Consider the following 27,776-nt stretch of genomic DNA (forward strand, 5'->3'; position numbering starts at 1 on the left):
GGTCGCATCCTGGGACACTGACCTAAGGAGGCCTGGTCACAGACCGGGCCGCGGGGGCGTTGACCCCCGGAACTCTCTCCAGGTAAACTCCAGGTAAAGTATGAGAATTGGGCATGGGCGCATAAGGGACTTTTTGGAGGGTTGCAAGGGGGAAGGACTTTTGGGTATTGATTGGGAGAATGCATATGACTGTGTGAATAGAAAATTTTTGAGAGCTTGTTTGTTGCGTCTGGGGTTTGGACTGGGAGTGGCGAGGTGGGTTGATACGCTATACTCAGCGGCTATGGTACAGGTCCAAGTTAATGGCAGATTGGGAAGGCTGGTTAAAATGGAGAGGGGATTATGGCATGGGTGCCCTCTTTCACAAATTCTGTTTGCGTGCATGCAACATCCGTTCTATGGGCTTGTTAAGGGGGTGGTAGCTTTAAATGGGGAGAGGGAAGGGCGCTCAGGCAATTTAGGGTATGTGGATGATACCACTATCCTGACAGAAGGGGTGGAGGAATTGCGTATGGTGGGGAGGGTGTTGGGGATTTTTGGGGAGGTGTCGGGGATGAGAGTAAATAGGGCGAAATCGTGTTTACTGGAGGTGGGTGCTTGGGTGGGGGGGGCTTGGGGTTGGAGTTTGGGTGGGCAGTGGTGGATAATTTGAAGATTTGTGGAGTTTTATACATGGCGAATGTGCAGGAGGCTAGGCAGGAAAATTCAGAGAGGGTAGTGGAGAAAGTAGTGAGTAGATTAAGGGGTTTATGGGCGGGAGATGTCACATTACAGCAGAGGGCGGTAATAGTTAATTCGCTGGTATACAGTAAGGTTTGGGGTACAGCGGAAGTGTATCCTTTGAGAACACAGGACGTACAAGAAATACAGAGACGTGCTCTACGTTATGTTTGGGGTTTTGGGAGAGCATGGCTGAGCAAGGAAGTAGTGATGTCGAATGTGTGCAGAGGGGGTGTGGGTCTTTTAGCACTGGGGCCGAGGGTGAAAGCGATATATGTAAAACAGTCATTCGTTAGGGCTGGAGGGGAAAGAGGGTTAAGAGTGGGGAAAGTGATGGGGGATTTGTGGAGATGGTGGGGAGGTAGAGAGTTAATTGAATGTGAGGATATGCTGAGGGTTTTGTTATTGGCTAAAGATGTTGAGCGACTCTGCTGAGTGGAGAGGGAGTCTGCATAGTGTGGTCGTCTGTTGTATGAGTCACTGATGGTTACTACATAGCCTGCCAATGCCTAGGGGTATGTGAGTTGCATACAGACTACGATGGAGTCCTGAAGCCAGCAGTTTTGAGTTTAATGGTGCTTATGAGGAATTAATCCTGCAGTCATGTGGCAGTTGAGTCTGCTACTACGTGTTTGCTTGCAGCAATGAGGTATGCTGGCGAGGTCCAGCAAGTGGGGCACGAGACCTCACAGCTTAACACAGAGGCATCCACGAGGTGGGCAAGATACGGGAGCCTGTAGCATTTCTGGGAATGCACTGTGCAGATTCATCTGCGCAACAGCAGTGGGCGTACATACAGGACTGCCGTAGAACAGCTTGCGAGGTTGCTTCCGTAGCGCTGCAGTCGGGTCTGTTTTCGCCGTGGAGTGGTGGTCGGTTTTAGCGAATGACAGCGGTGGATGGTAAACGGACATGGTTGGGTGGTGATCTGCCTGATGCCGCCGTTAAATGAACAGTAAAACTGCGCATGCGGCACTGTTGCGCGAGGCAATGCGAATGGGTGTTTGTAGCTATATCGTTCTATACATAGAAAGCCCGGTGCGGCGTTATTATGAGAAACGTTGATATGTCAGGTAAATGGTGTTCAGGTTGCCTTTCTGGTTTGTGACCATTATCAGATGAATGCGCTCTAACAAACCCACTTAGCTTGTTTTTTAACTTTTGTGTAATGGTTCAACGTTTAGTTGGTGCAGGGATGGCACAAGAACACCTGGGTGTTCAAGTGTGAATGGCTCTGGGTATGGAGGTGCATGTGTGTAAATGTAGTGTGTGGTGTATGAATGCAATTTTCTCAACGATAAGAAGGCTCCCTGTGTTTGGAGTTATTATGAGGAAAACATGATGCAATGTACAGTAAACTGGTGACTAGGGTTAATTTATCTTTATGGCTGAGTTCATAATATATCAGATAAACAAGTTAGTGGTTATTAAACAACTCTCATGTATAGTAAATTTCTGGTTTTTTTTATTAGGGAAATATAATAATGTACATTCTTTAGGCGTGGTGATACACTCCATTGTCAAAATAGCAATGTAACATTTGATGAACTCTAGTAAAAGTTTGTATATATCCCAATCTGTTGGTGATATTAGTTTCTTTGCTTCGGGGTGAAGGGGAAAGATTTTTTTTTTTATTTATTTTATTTAAAACAACACAATACATTAAATAGATAAAAGAACACAGTATCAGTTCTTACACAAAATTATAAATTTCATTGTCTAAATGAACACAGACGATTAACGTTGTGTTGTCACAAACTGTCCCTCATCCCCTATACATTATATCCCATGTTACTATGTTAAGTAAGATTACACAAGATGACATAATATTCATCATTATTATTATTATTATAGCCAAAGATGACCCCAAAACTACAATCTGCATTATTTTTTCCACTTTGTTATTTATATATCCTTCATACAGAATCCTTACAAATGCCATAACTGATTCTGTAACACTGTTAATTTTATATTTCCATACATAATTTTGATAGATCTGATCCTGACAGAAAAATTTTTACTAATCTTCCCCCTTCACTCCGAAGCAAAGAAACTAATATCACCAACAGATTGGGATATATACAAACTTTTACTAGAGTTCATCAAATGTTACATTGCTATTTTGACAATGGAGTGTATCACCACCCCTAAAGAATGTACATTATTATATTTCCCTAATAAAAAAAACAGAAATTTACTATACATGAGAGTTGTTTAATAACCACTAACTTGTTTATCTGATATATTATGAACTCAGCCATAAAGATAAATTAACCCTAGTCACCAGTTTACTGTACATTGTATCATGTTTTCCTCATAATAACTCCAAACACAGGGAGCCTTCTTATCGTTGAGAAAATTGCATTCATACACCACACACTACATTTACACACATGCACCTCCATACCCAGAGCCATTCACACTTGAACACCCAGGTGTTCTTGTGCCATCCCTGCAGCAACTAAACGTTGAACCATTACACAAAAGTTAAAAAACAAGCTAAGTGAATACAAATTTAAATATTATCTATAAAACTGTGTACACAGAAACAACACAACACTTGTTATTCGTAATTGTTTGTGGCATATATACAAACTTTTACCATCATCCATCAGATGATACATTACTAATTTGACACAGGAGTGTCTCACCACTCCAAAAAAAAAAAAAAAAAAAAAATTACTGTACATGAAAGTTTGTTAAGAACCACGAAATCGTTCATCTGATATATTATGATCTAAGCCAGAAAGTTAAATTAACCCTGAACACCATTTTACCTGACATATCTTGATTTCCTCATAATAACGCCACACACCGGGAGCTTTCCTATCTTATAGAACATTACTTTTAACACAAACACTACATTCACACACATTCACCTCCATACCCAAAGCAATTCACACGTGCACACAGTTTTACTTGTTCCATTCCTACAACAGCAACCGGCATCAGACTAGTTACCACCCAACCATAATCCGTTACACTACATACCATCCACCCTTGTCATTCGCTAAAACCATTCCCATACACTCCACCACCACTGAAAACCCTTGAAAACCCGACTACCAAAGAAAACCAGTCCCCTACATGGTCATCACTGTACCAATTGCTGGAGACGACTGACTGTAATCTCTCTGTAGTTCTCTGGAAAACAAGCTCCCCACTGACTCCCATAAATAAGTTTGTTCCTACGAGCAGTCCTGTATATACGCACTGCAATTGCCTTAATTAGAATCCTACCCCCAGCATCTCTCATTCCCCAGGAAATATACAGAAAATCCACTACCACATACATAATCGCCCTTTTTACCTCCCGTGATGCCCCTTTTACCTCTAATGTTAAAGCTCGCAGGGTCTCTACATTACCCCCACCTAACAGACGAGAAACCCTCGCCAACCACATCCGTACCTCCCTCAATTCTTCACAAAAATAAACCGCATGAAATGCCGTTTCCAGCTCACCACACTGACTGCAGGACGGTTCCCTCACCAAACCCATTAAACTCAAAACTGCTTTTGAAGCTAGGATCCCCATCATGAATCTGTATACCAACTCACGTACCCTAGGAATTAGCCTGAGCCTCCTGAAGTCTTCCCATATCATCCCCCAATCATACAATGGATAGACCGATACACCCTGCAGGATTTCCTTCCTCCCACTCAATGATACCAAACGCCCCACTTTAAGTTGCTCAACATCTTTAACCAATAACAAAACCCTCAGCATATCCTCACATTCAATTAACTCTTTACCTCCCCGCCATCTCTGCACATCCCCCATCACCTTCCCCACTCTTACCCCTCTTTCCCCTCCAGCCCTAACGAATGACTGTTTTACATATATCGCTTTCACCCTCGGCCCCAGTGCTAAAAGACCCACACCCCCTCTGTGCACATTCGACATCACCACTTCCTTGCTCAGCCATGCTCTCCCAAAACCCCAAACATAACGTAGAGCACGTCTCTGTATTTCTTGTACGTCCTGTGTTCTCAAAGGATACACTTCCGCTATACCCCAAACCTTACAGTAAACCAGCGAATTAACTATTACCGCCCTCTGCTGTAATGTGACATCTCCCGCCCATAAACCCCTTAATCTACTCACTACTTTCTCCGCTACCCTCTCTTAATTTACCTGCCTAGCCTCCTGTGCATTCGCCATGTATAAAACTCTACAAATCTTCAAATTATTCACCACTGCCCACCCAAACTCCAACCCCAAGCCCCCCCCCACCCATGCACCCACCTCCAGTAGACACGATTTCGCCCTATTTACTCTCATTCCCGACACCTCCCCAAAAATCCCCAACACCCTCCCCACTATATGCAATTCCTCCACCCCTTCTATCAGGATAGTGGTATCATCCACATACCCCAAATTGCCTGAGCACCCTTCCCTCTCCCCATTTAAAGCTCCCACCCCCTCAACGAGCCCATAGAATGGATGTTTCATGCACGCAAACAGAATTTGTGAAAGAGGGCACCCCTGCTGTAATCCCCTCTCCATTTTAACCAGCCTTCCCAATCTGCCATTAACTTGGACCCGTACCATAGCCGCTGAGTATAGCGTATCAACCCACCTCGCCACTCCCAGTCCAAACCCCAGATGCAACAAACAAGCTCTCAAAAATTTTCTATTCACACAGTCATATGCATTCTCCCAATCAATACCCAAAAGTCCTCCCCCCTCGCAACCCTCCAAAAAGTCCCTTATGCGCCCATGCCCAACTCTCATACTTCATCCCGGTATACCCATCTGTCCCCTATGTTCAACCTCACCAATTACCTTCTTCATCCTATTACCTAATATCTTTGCAAAAATCTTGTAGTCAGAACACATTAGTGAGATAGCTCTATACACACTTAAAACACTCCCCACTAACACCACCACTCCAATACTTTATGTCTGACTTAGCTTGCCCTCCCACAGCATACAATTCATGACCTCCACCAGACAAGTCTTAATATGCTCCCAATGAACTCTGTAAAAATCATTTGAAATCCCATCGATGCCCGGTGCTTTTCCAGTACTCATGTTAAACACTGCCTCCTCAACTTCCCCCATACTAATCGCTCCTCCCATCTCGATCCCCTCCACTTCTTTCTGCCCTAACCCACACCCCCCCTCCAACACTTCCTCAAAAGCATCGCCCTCCCCCCCCTTTCTCCATTTCTCTCGAAACCAGAAATCAGTATAATTACTCATGCCTTCTGTAGTAGTAAGCACCTGTCCCTTATGATATCCACCCATATCCTCGCTCACCTCTAATTGCAAAATAGTTGACTCTTTCTGCCTTACCCCAAAACGTCTTAAAACACTTCCCGAAGGTTTATCCCCCCACAATACAGCCTCCAATCTTGCCCTCACATGCATGGCATCAAATCTGTCATTGTGTATCTCCGCCAGTCTACCTCTAAGTTGCTCCACGGTCCCATACTGCTTCCCCACTTCCTCCTCATAACATTCGTTCAGCTGACATTCCAAATAATTCTGTAACCCATACCTCCACCTGGCCTCTTCCCGTCCCCTATTTTTAAAGAATCCAGCAATACCCGGCTTAGCTCGCTTCTCCCACCATTCCAAGACACACGACCCCACATCCCTTGATCCCCAAAAAGAGTGCCACCAATCGCCAAAAGCCTCACTCACCCCCTCCCCCTTCACAAGTCTCGCATTTAATTTCCAATAACCAGTGTGTATCCTAACCATACCCTCCCAATCAAGATCCGCAATAACCGTCCTGTGGTCCGAAAACCCCACATCGAAGGTCCTAACTCCCAGAACTCGTATTGCCTCTGTAGCATAGAGCCTATCCAGTCGTGCAGCATAACCCCTTCGTACAATGTATACTCAATCCTCCAACCACCCCTCCCCACTACATCTAAAACTCCCATATCCCCCAACACATTGCGTAAAAACCCCAACACACACCCCGCCCCCCTCGGTTCCACATCACCCTGTCGTATGACACAATTCCAATCTCCTCCTATCACAGTAATTAAAGGCAATCCCCTCAAATAAAAAAGCAAAACATCCCTCACGAAAGTTACCTTAACTGCTGCATTTCCATCCGCCAGCATGTATACTCCTATAAAACAAACCCTTGTCTCACCTCCCTCTCCCTCTACCCGCACCACCCTACTACCCCCACCCTCCTCCCACCCCAACACACGCAAGGGACTGGTTTCCTTCACAGCCACAGCAACCCCCCCTTTTAACCTCACCGATCCACTCACATATAACTTATAACCCTTCAAGTGCAACTCACATCCAAACTTGTAATTATGCTCCTGTATGAAACATATATCCACATCAAATCTCCTTAAAAACCATTCCATCCACACTCTCTTAATCTCAGCTCTCAGGCCGTTAACATTAATGGTGACCACCTTGAATTATTACAATAAACACGGCTTTCCCCGCCGCTTTTGAAGGTTGCTCGAAAGATGTGGTTGTTGACTATAGCCACGTTTGTCACTTGGTCTATCCAGACCTCCGTTTCCCCCCTTTTCCTTCGACCCTTGCAGCACCACAGAACCGGTGCCACCATTCCCCGGTAACTCTAGCCCGGTCTTCCAAGGTTTCTTTCCAGATCTCTGCCCTGGCGTTAAGACATCTTCCATACCAGACGTCCCAGCTGCTCGCTTACGTGTGCCACCTCCACACGTTGCCTCAGCATCCATGTCCTCCTGGTGCACCTCAACCTCCACCGTTTGCTGCTTACTCTCGTTGCACAAGGTGTTCTCACTCTTTTGTGCAGCTGCTACCCCCTCCAATACCCTCCCGTCCTTCTCCCCTTCCTGACTGTCTTCCACCTCCCCCAAGAAGTCTTTCAAGACCTCGTCCAACAGACCATCCTGTTGTAAGTCACTTCTGTCAACAGTCTCATCCGTAGATGGTCACTCAGACACAGTTCCTACAGGTAACGTGGCGCACGCTCCCATCTCCGACTCCGTTCTACTTCTTCACTCCAACTTCCAGACGCCTGTCTTGCAGCTTCACCTGTCTCAGGTGCCAAGGAGAGCAGCTGTCGTTCCACAGTTGTTGGCACCTGTTCCCTCCGTCCCTGCCTTTGATGACATTGGGCCGCCATATGGTCATAAGACCCGCACAGCCTACATGTCCGACGCTGTCCTGCATAATATACATAAACCTGTGTTCTGAACTCTTCCATCAGAACGTACGATGGTATAGGTTGTCTCAATGTCATCTTCAATGTGAAAGACCCCTCTGGCAGCCCCATATGAGGCCCATCCTTCCACACTCCCAACTTTGCCGAATGGATCTTGCCATACCTACGGAATACCTCCACAACATCATATTCCAAGGCCTCAAAGGGGACATTTCTCACCTTTACCCACATTACATAGCTTGATACGTCATGTAGGCAGACCTCCACTGCAGAATTAATGGTCATCCTCTTTTCTTGAAATGCGTCGACTATGCTGGCGTAAAACCCAGCACTCTTGAACTTGATGAAGATCCTGTACACTCCATTCACTGCTACACCATACAACTCTTCGTTCAATATGCCATACACATCGCGGATGATACTTGGCAGAAACACCTACATTGTAGAACTACTCAGGGCACCACGTACCAACACCACACAGACAGTATTCACCCTGCGTCCATGTCTGTCCGCCATTTTGATTGCTCAAAACAGGTAAACTGCGCAGAAAATCAACTGAATCGGGAACGCCTGCGCAGCACGTCCACTCGGCCCGGAAGTGAAGAGGACAATGAACGATAAGAAGGCTCCCTGTGTTTGGAGTTATTATGAGGAAAACATGATACAATGTACAGTAAACTGGTGACTAGGGTTAATTTATCTTTATGGCTAAGTTCATAATATATCAGATAAACAAGTTAGTGGTTATTAAACAACTCTCATGTATAGTAAATTTCTGGGGGTTTTTATTAGGGAAATATAATAATGTACATTCTTTAGGAGTGGTGATACACTCCATTGTCAAAATAGCAATGTAACATTTGATGAACTCTAGTAAAAGTTTGAATATATCCCAATCTGTTGGTGATACTAGTTTCTTTGCTTCGGGGTGAAGGGGGAAGATTAGTAAAAATTTTTCTGTCAGGATCAGATCTATCAAAATTAACGGTAATCGTGACAAGTGTATGGAAATATAAAATTAACAGTGTTACAGAATCAGTTATGGCATTTGTAAGGATTCTGTATGAAGGATATATAAATAACAAAGTGGAAAAAATAATGCAGATTGCAGTTTTGGGGTCATCTTTGGCTATAATAATAATAATGATGAATATTATGTCATCTTGTGTAATCTTACTTAACATAGTAACATGGGATATAATGTATAGGGGATGAGGGACAGTTTGTGACAACACAACGTTAATCGTCTGTGTTCATTTAGACAATGAAATTTATAATTTTGTGTAAGAACTGATACTGTGTTCTTTTATCTATTTAATGTATTGTGTTGTTTTAAATAAAATAAAAAAAAATAATAATAACAATAACGTAAATGTTGAGGGGGGGGGGGTGGAGTCACCAGTATTGTAAGTGCTCTGTGTCATTTTACATTATGAAGAAAAAACAGTAATGGAAGCACTGTATATTTTGAAGTAGTGTGTTAGTTATGTAGTTAGGTGCATATCAGAATCATTATGAATAATGTTACTTAGTGGACCGGAACAGAGCCACTGATAATGCCTCTTTTTATATATATTTATATCACATTTATACACGTAACTATCTAAGTATATTGTATGAACTGCTTTAAATAAAATATAAAAAAAAATCCTGTAGAAGTCACTGTGTGGCAAAACGTTTCTTCAATAAAGATTCCCATATGTTGCATAAGCGTCTCAATCTTCGTATTAAAAAAGCATTCGCTGCCTGACCACGGTAGAGTGCGGTTGTGCTCTGCACCCCTCTGCTGTTTGTAGACGAGCTCCCTTGTCAGTTACCTGGCTGCAGCGGTGTGAAGTGGTGCTTTCACGCCTCTGTTAACAACATAGGTGCACTGTGAGTGTCAAGATGGCGGTGAGACGCAGGATAAATACTGTAGGCATTGAGCTACTTCAAGGAACGATAACGCCTAGTTCTGCGCAAGTCTTATTGCCAAAGTTCATCCGGGAGACATATGGCGTACAAGATAGTGACTTGTATGGTGTAGCATTAAACGGAAGCCAAAGAATATTCGTCAAACTGCTATCAGCTGCGGTTTATGAATCGTTAGTCACCAGGTTTCAGGACGTAAGTCTTAGCGTCACACCAGCTGTCAGTGTAAGATTGATAGATGTTTCACGGCATTATACGTGGATCAAGTTACGCAACGTTCCCTTTGAGGTGGACGAGGCGGATATAAGGAAAGTTTTTGAGACATATGAGACGGTGCATTATGCTCAACATGGTACGTGGGCGGCAGGTGCCTATGCTGGTTATCCAGAGGGTTCTTTCAACCTCAAAATGACGTTGAGGCACCCAATACCGTCATATGTGTATCTACAAGATTTCAGGACGCAGGTAATGGTAATGTACCCAGGACAACGACGTACATGCCGCCTATGTGGTGAGTATGATCACATAGCGGCGACCTGTGACAAGCGAAGACGTGTGCCTGGACCTGTGGTGGATGTCGCAACCCATGCTTCAAAGGTGGCAGGTGAAAAACAAACATCGGATGGAGGGCGTGGTGTTTTGTGGAGCGAGATAGTGGATCGGGCACACAGGAGGTGGTGAGTTGGAGTCCCTCCCCCAGCTGCCTGATCAGGTATCGTCTCCTGTGGATAAGGAGGAGCAGCAATTACAGGAGAAGGTTCTCGAGATTGAGGAAGAATTGGTGGAGGTGTTGAAGACTTTGTCACCACTAGAGAAGGACGTTACATCTGGGCGTGGTGTCATCGGAGAGCCGTCGCTTCCAGAAAGTCGGAGACATGATAATTTGGGACGTGATGGTGGTTTGGAGTCATCCGTTGAATCATTAAACCATTCTCAGGTAGAGGTGGAGGTTCATCGAGAGGCAACATCTGATCAAGATATGTGTAACATGAAGGTCACGAGAAAGAGGGCGGCTATGTCAGATTCTGATGACGTCCTTACACCTGCACAAAGGCCTGGGAAACAGACTGAGGTGAAGTGTGAAGGTAGTGGTGTAGGTGGTGGTAGCCATGATAGGAGGCATCGGAAGAAGGGGGGAGGGAAAGAGAGCACTCTGAAGGTGTCAAACTTAAATTCAAGCTGTGGAGTTGTAAAGAGTGATGAGAGGAAGCAGGGGTGGAAACTTTAATAGGCCTTAGGTGTATGTCTGTAAATGTTAATGGGTTATGTAGCAGTATGAAGAGAGATTGGTTTCGTAATTTCCTGAACAAATCTAGAGTGGATGTTGTGTTTCTGCAGGAGCACAATTTTAAAGAGGGTAGGGTGTTGGAGGTGGCAGGATTTCGAGTAGTTACCCTGCCATCTCCCCGTCTAAAAGGTGGTGTGGGAATTTTAATAAGGGGGACGAGCCCGTTTGTTTTGCAGAGAAGCGAGGGAGGAGGGGGAGGGAGGGTGTTGCGTGTGGATGGGTGGTGGATGGGTAAGCGTGTGTCTTTTGTGAGTGTGTATGAGCCGGCAGAAAATAACATCAAGGTAAAGAATGATTTTGTGTGTGAGGATCTTGTGCTTTTCTTAAGTGCACTGCCAGAGGTAGCAATTGTTGGTGGGGATTGGAATAGTGTAATCAGGGTGGCTGATGTGGACCCAAAAGGGGCTGGATATATGTCTGTGGCTCTTAGGAATTTATTAAGGGGGGGGGCGGTGTGGGAGACTGAATATACGTTTATTAGGAGTGGATATGCTGCGAGACTAGATAGAGTGTACCTTTCTCAGGGAGTGGATGTGAAATCTTTCAGTACTGTGGAGGCTACAATGTCAGATCATAGGGCAGTGGTGGTGGAGGTTGGGTGGGGGACGCTCGCAGACATATATAGAAGTTATTGGAAATTAAATATAAGTGTATTGGGTGATGAGGAGGGGTTGGAAGGGTTTTCAGTCCTATGGAGGGAGCTTAGTGTGGAAGAACAGGGAGTGGATGACATTGTGACATGGTGGGATAGTGTTGCAAAGGAAAGGATTAGAAAGTTTTATGTGAGAGAAGGAAAACGTATTAATAATTTAAAATATGGACTGGCTAACTATTTAGAGGATAGGTTAAGAGGTTGCTATGGGCGGGGGGTAGGTGGGAATAATTTTCCTATGGATGAAATAGCTGAAATAAAGGGGATGTTGAGGGTGTTGCAAAATGAAAGGTTTCAAGCTGTAAGGGTGCAGGCAGGGGTGGAAGAGGTGCTTTGGGGCGACAAGCCGTCAGCGTGTGTTTTGCGGCATCAAAAGCAAAGGCAGGTGGTGACAGCTATCCCATGTTTAGAGGTAACGGAGATGGTTGGGAATTATAGAGCAGGGCAGGAGATAGGAACCACGAAGGGGATATGTGCGTATGCGGAGGCTTGGTACGAGAAGTACTGGAACAGTGGGGGGGTGGGTGACGTGGCGTTGGACAAGGTGTGTACGTATGTGACGTGTAATTTAGGAAATAGTGATAGAAAGGCTTTAGGTGGGACTATTACAGCAGAGGAAACAGAGAATGCGTTAAGGGGAATGAGGAAGGGGAAAGCGCCGGGTATTGACGGTCTCCCAGTAGAATTTTATTTACAACATTGGACGTTAATAAGGGGATTTATGGTTAGGTTATTTAATCGTATGAAGGAGAAGGGTACATTGGGGGAGAAGCAGGTAACAGCAGTTGTAGTGTTGGTCCCGAAGGTCAAGGGGCAGCCCACCTTTCGGGAGTACCGAGCTATATCACTGCTGTGTGCAGACTATAAGGTGTTCGCAAAAATTTTAGGTAATAGGTTCAAATGTGTTGTGGGAAGGGTCGTGTCAAAATCTCAGTTTGGGATGCCAGGAAGGTCGATGATTGAAGGACATGGGATACTGAGAAGTTTTGTGGAAGCTAAGGGTGGGGGTGAAGGGGCGGCTTTGTTGGCTCTAGATTGGCAGGGAGCATATGATAGAGTGGAAAGGGGAGCTTTGCAGGTTATACTTAGGAGACAGGGTTTTGGGGAGGAAATAGTCGAGTGGGTAAATACGCTATACAAGGGGACGAAAATGAGGATACAGATTAATGGGTGTATGGGGAGGGATATTGCAATGGGTAGAGGCCTTAGACAGGGATGCCCTATGTCCCAAATATTGTTTGCATGTTTCCAGGACCCCTTTTATAGAATGGTAGACCGCAGCTTATGTATGCCATGTGAGGGAAGTGTGGGGGGTGGGAGGGCATGGGCGGGTTTAATTGGATACGTTGACGACACCACTGTGCTCATTCGTGAAGGGATGCCAATGGGAGTGTTGGACGAGGTTGTGCAATTATTTGGAAGTGCCACGGGTATGCAGGTAAATAGTGCGAAGTCAAGGTGCATGGGGTTGGGTTCTTGGGTGGGGGGTGTGGGGGGGAGATGTAATGTTGTTAAAGAATGGGCGATGTCTTTAAAGATTTGTGGTATTATTTATAAGGATGACATGGTTGCGGCGCGGGAGGAAAACTCGGATAGGTTATTGGAAAGGATCGTGGGGCGTCTAGGTGTTCTGAGACCCCAGCACCTGACTCTTATACAGCGAGTGATAGTCGTAAACATTTTATTGTATAGTAAGATTTGGCATGTTGCAGCTGTGTTCCCAATTACAGGGACAGCGATTGCGGGAATTCTAAGATGGGTGTACAAATTTTTGTGGGGTTCACGTTGTGATTGGTTACGGAGGGAAGTTGTAATGTTACCTGTAGGTCAGGGTGGGTTGGAGTTGATGGATTTGAGACGGAGGGCTAAATGTGTGTTTATTAAATGGGAAGTGTTGCATGTGGGTGTGAACGCGGGGCAGTTGGGAATGATACACGACAGGCTGGGTGTGTGGTATCGAGGAATGGAGTTGAGGGAATGCGAAATCGTTTTGAGGGCTGTGTTGTTGGTTAAGGAACTGAGAAAGGTTCGTATAAGGGTTTTGTGTAGGTTACTTGTAGGTAGGTGTGTTAGCCCAGTTGAGGGTTTGTTCCCCATGTATGCATGGAAGAGTATTTGGTTTAGATTTAGTAAAATGAAGTTAAACCCTCGGGCGCACGAGGTGATGTTTCGTTTCCTGCATGGGATCCTGCCGTCTGGTGAGATACTACGAAACAGACAGGTTGTAGAGGGTGGGGGTGTGGCATCTGTGGAGGGGATGAGACTGCGTTCCATGTAGTTTACTTTTGTGAAGGGCTAGAGGAGGTTAGGTGCTGGTTAAGTAGGTTGGTACAGAGGGTGGAGGGCCGAGGGGTGTCGGTTCTGCGTGCTTCAAGTCTAGATACGGGTGGGTTAGACGAGGGTGTCATAAGAGCTTTAGATTATATCATGGTAGATTATATATATATATGTCGTGGGTGATGAGGGGGAGAGGGGATAGTGAGGAGAGAAGAAAGGTTCTTGTGGTTCTGTGTGTGGCCCGGTGGCCTGGTGGCTAAAGCTCCCGTTACACAAATAACCCACACATAAAAGACAGAAGCTTACGACGACGTTTCGGTCCGACTTGGACCATTGACAAAGTCACACTGTGACTTTGTCAATGGTCCAAGTCGGACCGAAACGTCGTCGTAAGCTTCTGTCTTTTATGTGCGGGTTATTTGTGTATCGTTCCAGTCACGGTATTGTGCCTTTTTGTTATTTAAAGCTCCCGCTTCACACACGGAGGGCCCGGGTTCGATTCCCGGCGGGTGGAAACATTTCGACACGTTTCCTTACACCTGTTGTCCTGTTCACCTAGCAGCAAATAGGTACCTGGGTGTTAGTCGACTGGTGTGGGTCGCATCCTGGGGGACAAGATTAAGAACCCCAATGGAAATAAGTTAGACAGTCCTCGATGACGCACTGACTTTCTTGGGTTATCCTGCGTGGCTAACCCTCCGGGGTTAAAAATCCGAACGAAATCTTATCTTATCTTATCTTGGTAACGTTCTATCGTACGATGTGTCGTAACAGAGATTTGTATGGGAGGAGGTGGGATCAGGCTTTCTCAGAGGGGTATAGAATGCTAACGTTAGGGATTCTCGTAAATCTGTGATTGATAATGAGTGAGTGAAGGGGTTTTCATAGGTTGGAGGGAGTCAGGGGGTCACAACGGGCTCGCCTCCTTTGGGGGGGTCGTGAGAGTGTTGTGAATGTGGGTTTGGAAAGGTTTCCTGGTTTTCATTGAGACTTTATGGCAGCCAAGTGTGGATGTAGAGCTCAAGGTCTCATTATGTTAGATACACACTTTTCAGAATGTAGGTATAATATAGTAGATTTTTTTATGTATAATTTGATGTGTATCAGTCTTGTATGACGCGATTCTTGAATAGTAAGTTATTTGTGATATGAAGTTTGTTTTAGTTTGTATTTATGTTACGTGCTGAGTTTTTGCACGATGAGATATACTTAGATACTGTTTTGCTTTTTGCATACAGTGATTTTGATTAATGTGATTTTGTGAAACTTTTTGTGTGTACATGTGTATGTGCGTGTGTGTGTGTGGGTGTGGGTGTGGGTGTGTATATATATATATCCCTTTCTATTGTATTGAGCCTTTGTCATGGGTCAGACGTTACGTAATACTTTATATATGTATGACTCGATTCTTTTTAAAGTTTATAATTATGGTCTGTACCCTGATACCGGTTTGGTGTCAATGCTAAGTTCTTGATGTTAAGTTTTAGTCTGTATGGTATACAGACATATCTAGACGGTTAATGTTTTTTTTTTCGTATGTTGGTATATATAAAGCTGTATTGTTAGGGGTACGTATGTAGATGTTCTAGTAAGATTATGATGTTAGGTTTTGTTTTTTTTTATTAATGCGAAGGATGGGATTTAACTGACATAACTTTTGTATATTTTATGTTCAAGTGTATTGAGCCTTTGTCAGATGTCATATATATGCAAGGTTTTGCATTAATGAATGTGTATATATGTCAATTCATGACCCTGTGACAGTATTTTTTTTTTAGTTATGTTCTTGCCGTAAGTTCTTGTTGTATGTTTGGCAGCAATATCTTGCGTGCATATAGGTGCAATCCGTTTGTCAGTTAATTTGATTGAGTTTTTTTTTATTTAAAAAACACAATACACATCATACATGTATGCTATACTTAGGTTACATAAACAAAGAAACGTGATCCATTAAATAATAAAAATAAACAACTTCACATTCCTTATCCCAGCACTAAACTTATACATAAGAAAAACACGTTCAACTGTAAATGCTTGATTCCCCCTCCAAAGTGCCCAACCAGCACACACAACATACATGTAACTAAAAACAGCCCACACCTGTACATACAGGTGGGTTTATTATATCCATAAAATACAGCCAGTATCTTATAACACAAAAGACAATATAATCCAAAGAATGTCACACTTATTTACATTATATATGAAACTTTATAAACAAAGACATTCTCATATAATCCAATTCGTTGCACACTCATTAATATTGTATATTAAACTTTATACACAAAGACATAATACTAAACACCTCAAAAATTACAATATAATAAAGGTGACAAAATAGCCATTTCCACACCTTACCACAGAGAAACTAAACACACTATTAAAATAACAAAGATACACACTCATGTTACATAGCACATTATTATTAGTGTGTTAACAATGTTAACAATACTTTGAGTGTTCCTTCTTGTAGTTGTCTCACTGACAAAGATCATTTAACTTATTAAAACTATGATCATTTACCTTATTAAAACTATGATCATCAATGACCTCTTGTCTTTCAACACATGGTTAAACTAAAACATTCACACACAAGAAAACTCTCCAATTATACCACATCTGACATGTCATCCCTCCCATACAACTCTCATGACAATCCTACCACATTTACATATCCTTCATTATGGTCATAACTCGCTCTAGAAAAGGAAAATGGTCCCTTAGTACTTAAGTAGCCAAATTACTGAGTCCCCTTACCGTTATATTTCTATATGCCTCCGGGAACGCAGTCGCCCACCTGTTACCATAAATGAGTTTATTTCTGCATACCGTGCGATAAATTCCTGCCGCAATAGCCCTTACCCTAATCCCCCCGCCTTTTTCCTTCAAGCCCCAGGAATAAAACAAGAAATCTGTCACAATGTACAGAATGGCTCTTTTTACAACCTCAGACACCCCCCTTACCTCTAAAGTTAGGGCACGCAGGAGCTCTACATTGCCCCCACCCATTAACTTGAAGACTCTAGCCAGCCACACCCGTACCTGCCCCAACTCCCTACAAAAATATACGGCATGAAAAGCTGTTTCCGATTCCTCACAATGTTCGCATTTCGCCTCCTTTACCAAACCCATCACACACAAAGCCTGCTTTGACGCTAAAATTACAAACCCATTACTAGGCAATCTGGAGTTTATCTATACGCCCCCGCGGCCCGGTCTGTGAACTAGGTCACAGGATCAGTCCTTACCCTAGGCATTAATCTAAGTTTCTGGAAATCATGCCAAATCGTACCCCAATCATACAAAGGGTATACCGCCACCCCTTGCATCACTTCTGGTTTCCTACTCATCTCTACTAACCTTCCCACCTTGAGCTTTTTTACCTCACCTATTACTAACATAACCCTTAGCATATTCTCACATTCCATCAAGTCCTTTCCTCCCCACCATCGTCGTACATCCCTCATCACCCTCCCAACCCTCACCCCTTTTACCCCCCCCCCTCCCTTACGTACTTTTGTTTAACATACATGGCCTTTACCCTCGGCCCTAGCATCAAAAGCCCTACTCCCCCTCTGCGCACATTCGTCATAACCACCTCTTTACTTAGCCATGCTCGTCCAAAACCCCATATATAACGAAGCACCCTTCTCTGTATCTCCTTTATCTCCTGTTCCCGTAAAGGATACACCACTGCCACGTTCCACACTTTACTATAAACCAATGAATTTATTATTATTGCCCTTTGCATTAGAGTAACATCCTTCGCTCTTAGGTTCCTAATCCGTTGTACAACTTTCTCTCCCACCAATTCCGAATTCCTCCGCCTAGCCTCTTGCTCATCTGCCATATAGATAATCCCACAAATTTTCAGCTGTTCAGTCACATCCCATCCAGACTCCACCCCCATTCTACCCCCCACCCAATCTCCTATCTCTAATAATTTCGATTTAGCCCTGTTGACACGCATGCCTGACGCCTCTCCAAAAAAACTCATTACTCTCTCCACCTTTCGCAAACCTTCGACATCATTGATCAGTATTGTTGTGTCATCTACATAACCAACTACCTCTGTGAACCCCTTACCCTCCTCCTGTAACGTTGTTGCTTCCTCAACCATTCCATAAAACGGGTGTTGCATACATGCAAACAGAATTTGAGACATAGGACACCCCTGTCTCAAACCTTTCTCCATTTTCAACACGCTACCCAACCTACCATTAATTTGCACCTGAATCGTAGCTTCTGCATACAAGGTCTTCACCCATTTTACTATTCCCTCCCCAAAACCCATAAGCCTTAAAGTGTCAACCATGTACTCTCTATTCACACCGTCATAAGCATTCTCCCAATCAATGCCCAAAATTCCACCACCCTTACAACCCTGCAAAAATTCCCTAATACTACTATGTCCATCCCTCATACTACGACCCGGAATTCCCAACTGACCCTTGTGCACCATACCACCTATTACCTTCTTCATCCTGTTCCCTAAAATCTTCTCAAAAATCTTATAATCCGTACACATTAAAGATATGGCCCTGTACGTGCTCAGTGTTCTCCCCTCGCTTTTTTTCTTTACAAGCACGACCACACCCGTCCTCTGTGACGTTCCCAATTTCCCTTCCTTCAGCATACAATTCAATACCTGAACCAAACAAACATTTATGGTTTCCCAATGCACTCTGTAAAAATCATTGGAAAGCCCATCAATTCCCGGTGCTTTCCCCTTACTTAAATTGAACACTGCCTCTTTCACTTCTTCTATACTTATTATTCCCTCCAATCCCCCTCTGTCCTCCCCACCTTTCCCCAAGACCTTCACCCCTCCTCTTTCTTTATTAACTATCCCCACATTACCTTTTTCCCATTTCCTTTTAAACCAATAGTCCGCATAATTGCTTATCCCCTCAGTTGTCACCAACATTTGCCCCTTAGTATAACCTTCCAAATCGTCACTAACCTCTAAAAGTATTACAGTGGACTCCTGTTGTCTAATGCGAAAACTTCTTAACACACTACCCGACGGTTTATCTCCCCATAGCACGGCATCCATACCTGCCCTTACCCTTAATTCATCAAATCTTTCATTATGTATGTCCCATAGTCTCCCTCTTAGCCCTGATATTTCTTCAAAAGACTTCCCCTAATCTCTTGCGTAACACTCATTGAGCTGCTGTTCCAAATAATTCTGTAAACCGTACCTCCACCTCGCCTCCTCCCTTCCTTTATATTTATAAAACCCCGCGATACCAGGTTTAGCCCTATTTTCCCACCAATCCAAAATACTCCCTACCCCATCCCTTGCTCTCCACAATTGTCTCCACCAGTCTCTAAACTCTGCGTTCACCACCTCACTCCTCACCAACCTCGCATTTAACTTCCAGAAACTTGAATATACCTTTACCACTCCCTCCCAATCCAGTTCTACCAAAACTGCCCTATGATCCGAAAACCCTACGTCCACTGTTTTTACCCCTCCTACCCTAACTGCCTCCGTTATATAAATCCTATCTAACCTCGCTGAATAATTTCTCCTAACAAAAGTGTAATCCACTCTCCAAGCCCCACTCCCCTCCACGTCCCTCACCCCTGCATCCTGTAAAACATTGCGTAACGACCGTAATACACAACCCGCCCCCCTTGGCTCCACGTCCCCCCCTTATAACACAGTTCCAGTCCCCCCCAATTACAGTGACTAGAGGTAAACCCCTTAAAAAATACACTAAAACGTCTCTCACAAAATCCTCTTTTACTTTGATTATATTCTCCGCTGGCATATAAACCCCAATGAAACATACTCGAGATGCTCCCCACTCACCATCCACCCTCACTACCCTCCCCCCCCTTCTTCCCACTTTATAATACGTAAGGGACTATTTTCCTTCACAGCCACTGCCACTCCCCCTAACAGACCCACTTACATACAATTTATAACCTTTTAATGCCAAAGCACAGCCTATCTTATAATTATGTTCTTGTATAAAGCATACATCCACACTATATCTCCTCAAAAACCATTCCATCCATACTCATTTCACTTCATTCTTCAATCCATTTACATTTACAGTTACTATCGTGAATTATTTTAATAGTGGTGGTTTACCCTTTCTTCTTGGCACACACCCTCCTATACCTTCCTGCTGTATGGCATCTTTCTTGACAGCTTGCTTATTCACCCCCCCTATCCCTTCATTATCCCTAGAACCATTGAACCCTACATTACCCCTTCCCTCTTTCCCCTTATGACATACATCCTTTCTCCAAGATTTTACTCCTGTTCTTTGTCCTGGAGTAAGAACATCGTCCATCTCAGACGTTCCTGCAGTTCTCTTACGAGAACTCCCCTCCCCACACACCTCGTCACCTGTCTTTTCCGCCCTATGGACCTCTGCCACAACGTTGTGCACATTAACATTAGTGCACACAGTATTCAAAACCTCCTGATCTTGCTGCACCGTTGCCTGCACCAGGTTACACCCTTCATCCACCTGTCCCTCTTCAACGTCATGCAAAAAGGAACTATGCACTTCCTCCAGCAAGCCATCCTGTTGGCCCGTACCCTCCTCATCAGACGTCGATGTCGTCTGTCCCTTATCAACTGTTAGTTTTACACTTACCTCCATGGCCGCCTCAGCCCTATCCACTTCGTCACTCCATCGGCAAGGAATCTTGTTTGGCCTTACTCCTTCCTCCGACACCTCCAGAGCAATCCTCTGTTGTAAGATCACTGGTACCTGTTCCCTCCGTCCAGCTTTTTTATAGCATTGGGCCGCCATATGTTCAAAAGAACCACATAATCTGCAAGTCTTCCGCTGCCCTGAGTAGTACACGTAGACCTGCGTTCGGAAGACCTCCATAAATACGTATGATGGAATTGGCTGCCTCAACGTCATATTCAGTGTAAATGATCCTTCAGGTAGCCCCTCATAAGGTCCATTTTGCCACACCCCCATCACTGCTGAGTGGATTTTCCCATAGCTGCTAAACACCGCCGTCACATCATGCTCCGTCGCCTCAAAAGGCACGTTTCGTACCTTCACCCACGTCACATAGCTGGACACATCATGTAAGCAGACTTCCACCATAGTGTTCACTGCCAGCCTCTTCTCTTGATATTTGTTGACTATGCTTGTGTAGAATCCTGCGTCTTTAAACTTGATGAAAATTCTCGACACACCATTTACTGCTACTCCATATAATTCTTCGGTCGGTATTCCATATACCTCACTGATGATGGCATGCAGTAACACGTGCATGGTTGTTCCTGTAAGCGTGCCACGCACCAATTCCACACAAACAGTGCTCACCCGGCGTCCAATGCGATCCGCCATGTTGTATGCACAAAACAGGAAAACTGCGCAGTAAACCAGTTGTATCAGGAGCTACTGCGCAGCCTGTCTGCACGGCACAATAGCGATGCGAACAATCCCTGCACGCAATACTGGGGCGTCATTGTTCGCATTGCTATTGGGCCGTGCGGACGGACTGCGCAGTAGCTCCCACTTCACCTGGTTTCTGCGCAGTTTTCACTGATCAAACATGGCGGATTACACAGGCAGGAGGATTAACACAGTCTGCATTGAGCTGTTAAGGGGTTCTCTGAGCCCTGCTACGATGAACGTACTTCTTCCTGCAATTATTAGGGATCTATATGGCATCCCTAACGAGGAGCTGTATGGTGTGGCCCTTAATGGGATGAAAAGAGTATTTGTGAAGTTTCTGAGGACCAGTTTCTACAGCAGTGTGGTGGAGGAGTACCAGGAACGCCGAATGTGCCTCAACTCGACGATGGATGTGTGCATGCATGACGTGTCTACTTACTATACGTGGGTACGGGTGAGAAATGTACCCTTTGAGGCGACTAAGTTTGGTAAAGAGGAAGTTTTTAGCAATTACGGAGTCATTCATGAGGCTAGAGGAGGGGTATGGCGGGATGGACCATATGAGGGCCTCCCGGAAGGTTCATACAACATCAAGATGACCTTAAAGAAGCCTATACCTTCGTATGTGATGTTGACAGGCAACAGACCTCAGGTACATGTGTCTTATGCGGGACAAAGGAGAACGTGTCGTCTTTGCAACTCTTATGACCATATAGCGGCGCAATGTGCACGTAGAGTTGCCCCAGGGGTGCCAGCCCCGGTGGAGGAGGTCCAGCAGACGAGTGTGGTGGCGGCGGCGAAAATTGGGACTCCTCTATGGAGTGAGGAGGTGGAGAAGGAGGGAGAACAGATGGGGACGTGTGTCACACTCCCGGTGGAAGATGGAGATCCTACTCCAACGCCTGTGGTGGTGGAGGAAGTGGTGGAGTCGACACAAGAGGTGTCCTTGGAGTCTGTGCTCCAGGAATTCTTGGAGGAGACTTTGGTAGGAGAGGACATGGATGGACGGACCAGTGATAAGCAGCGATTGCAAGGGCTGAGTGAGAAGACGGAAGTAACAGGGAATAGTGGACAGGATACACTTGTGGTGGCAGAGGTACACAGGGAGGATGTACCTGAGGAAGAGATGGCTTTGGGAGGCAGCTCTAGGAAGCGGCCAGCGGGGTTGACGGAATTAGATGACGTTTTAACACCTAGGCAAAGACCAGGTAAGAAGGCATGGGCAGAGGTGGTTCGAAAATCCCCTACAGGGGGGGGGAGTACAGGGAAAATCGGGGGGGGGAGGGACAGGGGGGGTAGGGGGTCTTATTAAAAAGAGTAGTAAGGAAAGTGTGAGCAGCTTGAAGGGGAGTGTGAGCAAGCCACAGCGGCACAGAGGTAAGCCGCCTTTCCTTGACCATTCAGGTGTGTAACAATAAATGCTAATGGCCTAAAGACTGAAGTAAAAAGGGTATGGTTGGAGTGGTTCCTCAAAAGGTATGACGTGGATGTTTGTTTCTTACAGGAGCATAACCATAAGTCAGGTAGTGAGTTGCGATTGAGAGGATATAAGTTGTCTGTAAGCATGGCAATGCTTTTAAAGGGAGGAGTGGCTGTTTTAGTAAAGGAGACCAGTCCATTGCGAGTCATGGGGTGGGAGGAGGGGGGAGGGGGGAGGGTTGTTCGGGTGGATGGGTGGTGGGGGGAGAGCAGGGTATGTTTTGTGGGAGTTTATATGCCCGCGATTGGTAACGTGAGGATAAAAACAGACTTTGTTCGGGACGTATTGTTATACTATCTCAGGGGTTTACCTGCTATCGCGATAATTGGAGGTGATTGGAATTGTGTGATTAGGCATGCAGACGTCTTACGGGATGCATTGCGTGATGTCGGGGTCGTAGATGTGGTCGGCAGGGGGGGGTATCAGGTCGAGCACACCTATGTACAGGGGAGTTATGAGGCAAGGTTGGATAGGATTTATGTGAGGCAGGGGATAGGAGTGGAGAGGGTTAGAACAGTAGACGTGGGTTTATCTGACCACAGAGCAGTGTTGGCTGACCTTCGGGTGGATGGTATTCCGAGAATATATCAGAGTTATTGGAAATTAAATGTGAGGCTTTTACAGGAGGAAGATCAAGGTTGGTCCTTTCAGACATGGTGGAAAGGGTTTTGGGAGGCTAGGGATGAGAAGGTGGATTTGCTAGACTGGTGGGAGTTGCAGGCAAAGGTGCAGATTGCAGGATTTTTTAAGAAGAGGGGCAGGGAACGGGCACGCTGGAGGTTTGGATTGCAGAATTATTTAGAGGGCCAGTTGAATGATTGTTATGGGGGGGGGTAGGGAGGGTGTGGGAGGAGTTATGGGGGAACGTAGAAGTCGTTTAGTGGAGATGCATAATGAACGTTTTGATGCACTCAGGGTCAGGGCAGGATTGGAGGACGTACTAAAAGGTGATAAGCCAACCGGATATGTACTCCGAAAATTCAAGGAAAGACAGTTGAGGAATACCGTGGCACATATAGTTGTGGAGGGAGGAGAGGGTTATGTGCAGGGACAGGGTCTTTCTGACACAGATTCTATCAGTAGGTATACTGATTATTGGTTTACGGAGAAATGGAAGAGAAGGGGAGGGGTGGTTGGGTTAGAAACATTTAAAGCTATAGGGGTTCATCAGGGTATGGGGCAGGGGGATCGGGAATTGTTGGAGGGAGGCATTACTAGGGCAGAGGTGGGGGAGGTGGTGAATGGGTTGAGTCAGGGGAAGGCACCGGGAATAGATGGGTTATCTAATGATTTTTACAGAGCACATTGGGAGGATCTGAGGGAATGCCTAGTGGCGGTTCTGAATTATATGTTGAAACGTGGTAGAATGGCGCAAACACAGAGAACTGGGGTTGTTGTTTTGGTGCCAAAGAAGGGGGGAGAGGAGAAGGGTTTGGGAGATTATCGTCCATTGTCGTTAATGTGTATGGATTACAAAATTTTTGCGAAGGTATTGGGTAACAGGTTAAAGAAGGTAATTGGGAATAGCGTACATGAGGGGCAGTATGGGATACCGGGACGGACTATGAAGAATGGGCACAGTGGGATAAGGGATTTTATAGAGAACTGCCCGGGAGGGGGCGTCCTTGGCTTGGATTGGGCTCAGGCCTATGACTGCGTGAAGAGGGACTTTTTGTGGGGCTGTTTGGAGAAATTGGGTTTTGGAGGGGGGTAGTGAGGTGGGTGCACACTCTATATGAGGGGGCTGTCATGAGGATGCAGGTTAATGGAAAGCTGGGGGAGGGGCGGTGATGATGGAACAGGGATTAAGGCAGGGTTGTCCGCTGTCGCAGTTGCTCTTTGCATGTGTGCAACATCCTTTCTTTGAGGCTGTGGAGGAGGAATTGCGGGGGGTAGGGGGGGAAGCATGGGGGGAATAGTAGGTTATGTGGATGACACAACTGTGTTAGTTACGAGTGGGGAGGCTTTAAGAAGGGTGGGAGAGATGATAAGGAGTTTTGGGAATGTTTCAGGAATGGTAGTTATTTTAGCAAAGTCTAGGTTATTGGAAGTAGGAACATGGGTTGGGGGGAGATTGGGGGAGGAGATGGGATGGACGGTTTGTGACAGAATTAGGGTGTGTGGGATATGGTATATGAAGCAGTTGCAGGAATGTAGGAGGATTAACTCAGAAACAGTCACGAGTAGGGTTATAGGAAAGTTAAAAGGTTTGAGGGTTAGTGAAGTGGCGTTACAGCAGAGGGTGTTGGTAATTAATTCGGTGGTGTATAGCAAGGTCTGGGGTGTGGCGGAGGTGTTCCCTTTGAGGGTGCAGGATATACAGGAAATACAGAGGAGGGTGTTGAGGTTTGTGTGGGGGTTTGGGAGGGCCTGGTTGTCCAAGGATGTGGTCATGACGGAGGTGAAACGGGGGGGACTAGGTTTGTTGGCCTTAGGGCCTAGGGTAATGGCATTATATATTAAGCAGAGGTATCTAAGGGTGGGGGGGGAGAGGGGTGTTAGGGTGGATAGGGTGATGAGGGATGCTAGAAACTGGTGGTGTGGTAGGGATTTGAGAAAGTGTGAAGATGTAATAAGATTCATGTTGACAGTGGGGCAGGTTAAAAGGTTGAAGGTAAACACAGTGGTGGGTGTGGTGTGGGGAAGGGGTGTATTGCAGGGGGTCGCAGTACACCCCATGTATAACTGGGGGGTCATATGGGGGGAGTTCAGTAAGCTTAGGATACCAGCAAGGGTCAGGGAGATCGTATACCGTTTTCTCATGGGTGTGGTTGCATCTAAGCACATGTTGCATAAGATGGGGTTGGTGAGAGAGGCAACATGTTTATTCTGTGGGGAGGAGGAAACTGCCTATCATGTGGTATATTTTTGTTCATCTTTGGGCGTGGTGAGAGTCTGGATGGCGGGGGTTATGAGGTTGTTGGGGGGGGGGGAGTTGGTCTTTTCTTAGATCTTTGTCGATGGATGTTAGTGGGGTAGCTAGTGAAGTGGGGAGGGCTTTGATGTATGTTATGGCAGATTATTTGCATGTTTCTTGGGGTATGAGGCAGATTAAAGGGCAGTTGAGGATAAAAGCGTTAGCAGCAAGGTTCTTTAGGACAAAGTGTAGGAATAGATTAATATATGGGGGGAGATGGGAATCAAGTTTTTCGGTAGGTTATCGTAATCTCACTGTAGCACAACTTCTCAGGGAACAGGGGGGGGGGAGGCAAGGGACGGGTCTCCTTTAATGTGAGGGGGGGGTGTAAGGTTGTGCTAGTAGTGTGGAAGGTGATGAGAGAGTGAGCTAGTGAGAGCATACATTCGTGAACTGGTTATGTTCCTGGAGAGTTATTTTATATTGGCGTTCAGTACCATGGTTTCATTCAGTAACACCTGGAACGTCATACATTTACATATTTTGGTTTGGGTATATTATTGCACTCACTGTCAAGGATAGGTGGCTTACGCAGCTGTTATGGTGTTTTATGTCATGCAGTACTGAACATGTACAAAATTGATACTGCCAGTGAATTCTAGTAATCCTCTTTATTGATATGAGATGTGTTAAAAAATTTAAAATAAAACAAGGAAACACTGTAGGTCAAGAGTACGTTAGTATCGGATGATGCTTGTATTTTTGTAAGACCAGCTAGCCACAATAAGATTCATCCAACTAGGTATATTTCTACACCATAGGAAAGTTAGCACAGGCACCTCTGTGACCACAAATGCAAGTTTTTACAGACGAATCTCCAGCTAGCGTGGCCGTGACGAACTCTAGCTCAAGTCCCTTCACTGCCGTCAACATGACTTAAGAAATCGTAATGACACGATTGCAAATAAACCATACCCCCGGCCGGGATTGAACCCGCGGTCATAGAGTCTCAAAACTCCAGCCCGTCGCGTTAGCCACTAGACCAGCTAGCCACAATAAGATTCATCCAACTAGGTATATTTCTACACCATAGGAAAGTTAGCACAGGCACCTCTGTGACCACAAATGCAAGTTTTTACAGACGAATCTCCAGCTAGCGTGGCCGTGACGAACTCTAGCTCAAGTCCCTTCACTGCCGTCAACATGACTTAAGAAATCGTAATGACACGATTGCAAATAAACCATACCCCCGGCCGGGATTGAACCCGCGGTCATAGTCTCAAAACTCCAGCCCGTCGCGTTAGCCACTAGACCAGCTAGCCACAATAAGATTCATCCAACTAGGTATATTTCTACACCATAGGAAAGTTAGCACAGGCACCTCTGTGACCACAAATGCAAGTTTTTACAGACGAATCTCCAGTCATGTTGACGGCAGTGAAGGGACTTGAGCTAGTTCGTCACGGCCACGCTAGCTGGAGACTCGTCTGTAAAAACTTGCATTTTTGGTCACAGAGGTGCCTGTGCTAACTTTCCTATGGTGTAGAAATATACCTAGTTGGATGAATCTTATTGTGGCTAGCTGGTCTAGTGGCTAACGCGACGGGCTGGAGTTTTGAGACTCTATGACCGCGGGTTCAATCCCGGCCGGGGGTATGGTTTATTTGCAATCGTGTCATTACGATTTCTTAAGTCTTGTATTTTTGTAGTTTTAAACACGCAGCTGCAAGTACTTTCCTTATAGCCCTTGTGGCTTAGCGCTTCTTTTTGATTATAATAATAATAAAAAAGTACTTTCCTTTAAAGCTGTACTCCTATATAGAAGAAGGATTGTAATACTTTTACACACATTCATGTAGCGAATATTACAATGTCAAGGATGTTTAATTTGTGTTTCAGATAGGGAGATTAGGATCTTATGTCCTGTCATTAACAAGTTTGATCTTAAGCTAGGATTTAGTTAGTTGTAGAGGAGTACCTGTATAGTCTTCATTGAGGGTGTTTCTTGCCCCGTCCTTGTGTGGGCAGAACCAATTTGACATGTTTCAATATGATAATTCTAGTCTTGGATTA

This window comes from Cherax quadricarinatus, chromosome 58 (assembly GCF_038502225.1).
Source record: "Cherax quadricarinatus isolate ZL_2023a chromosome 58, ASM3850222v1, whole genome shotgun sequence".
In the NCBI taxonomy this organism is placed as follows: domain Eukaryota; kingdom Metazoa; phylum Arthropoda; class Malacostraca; order Decapoda; family Parastacidae; genus Cherax; species Cherax quadricarinatus.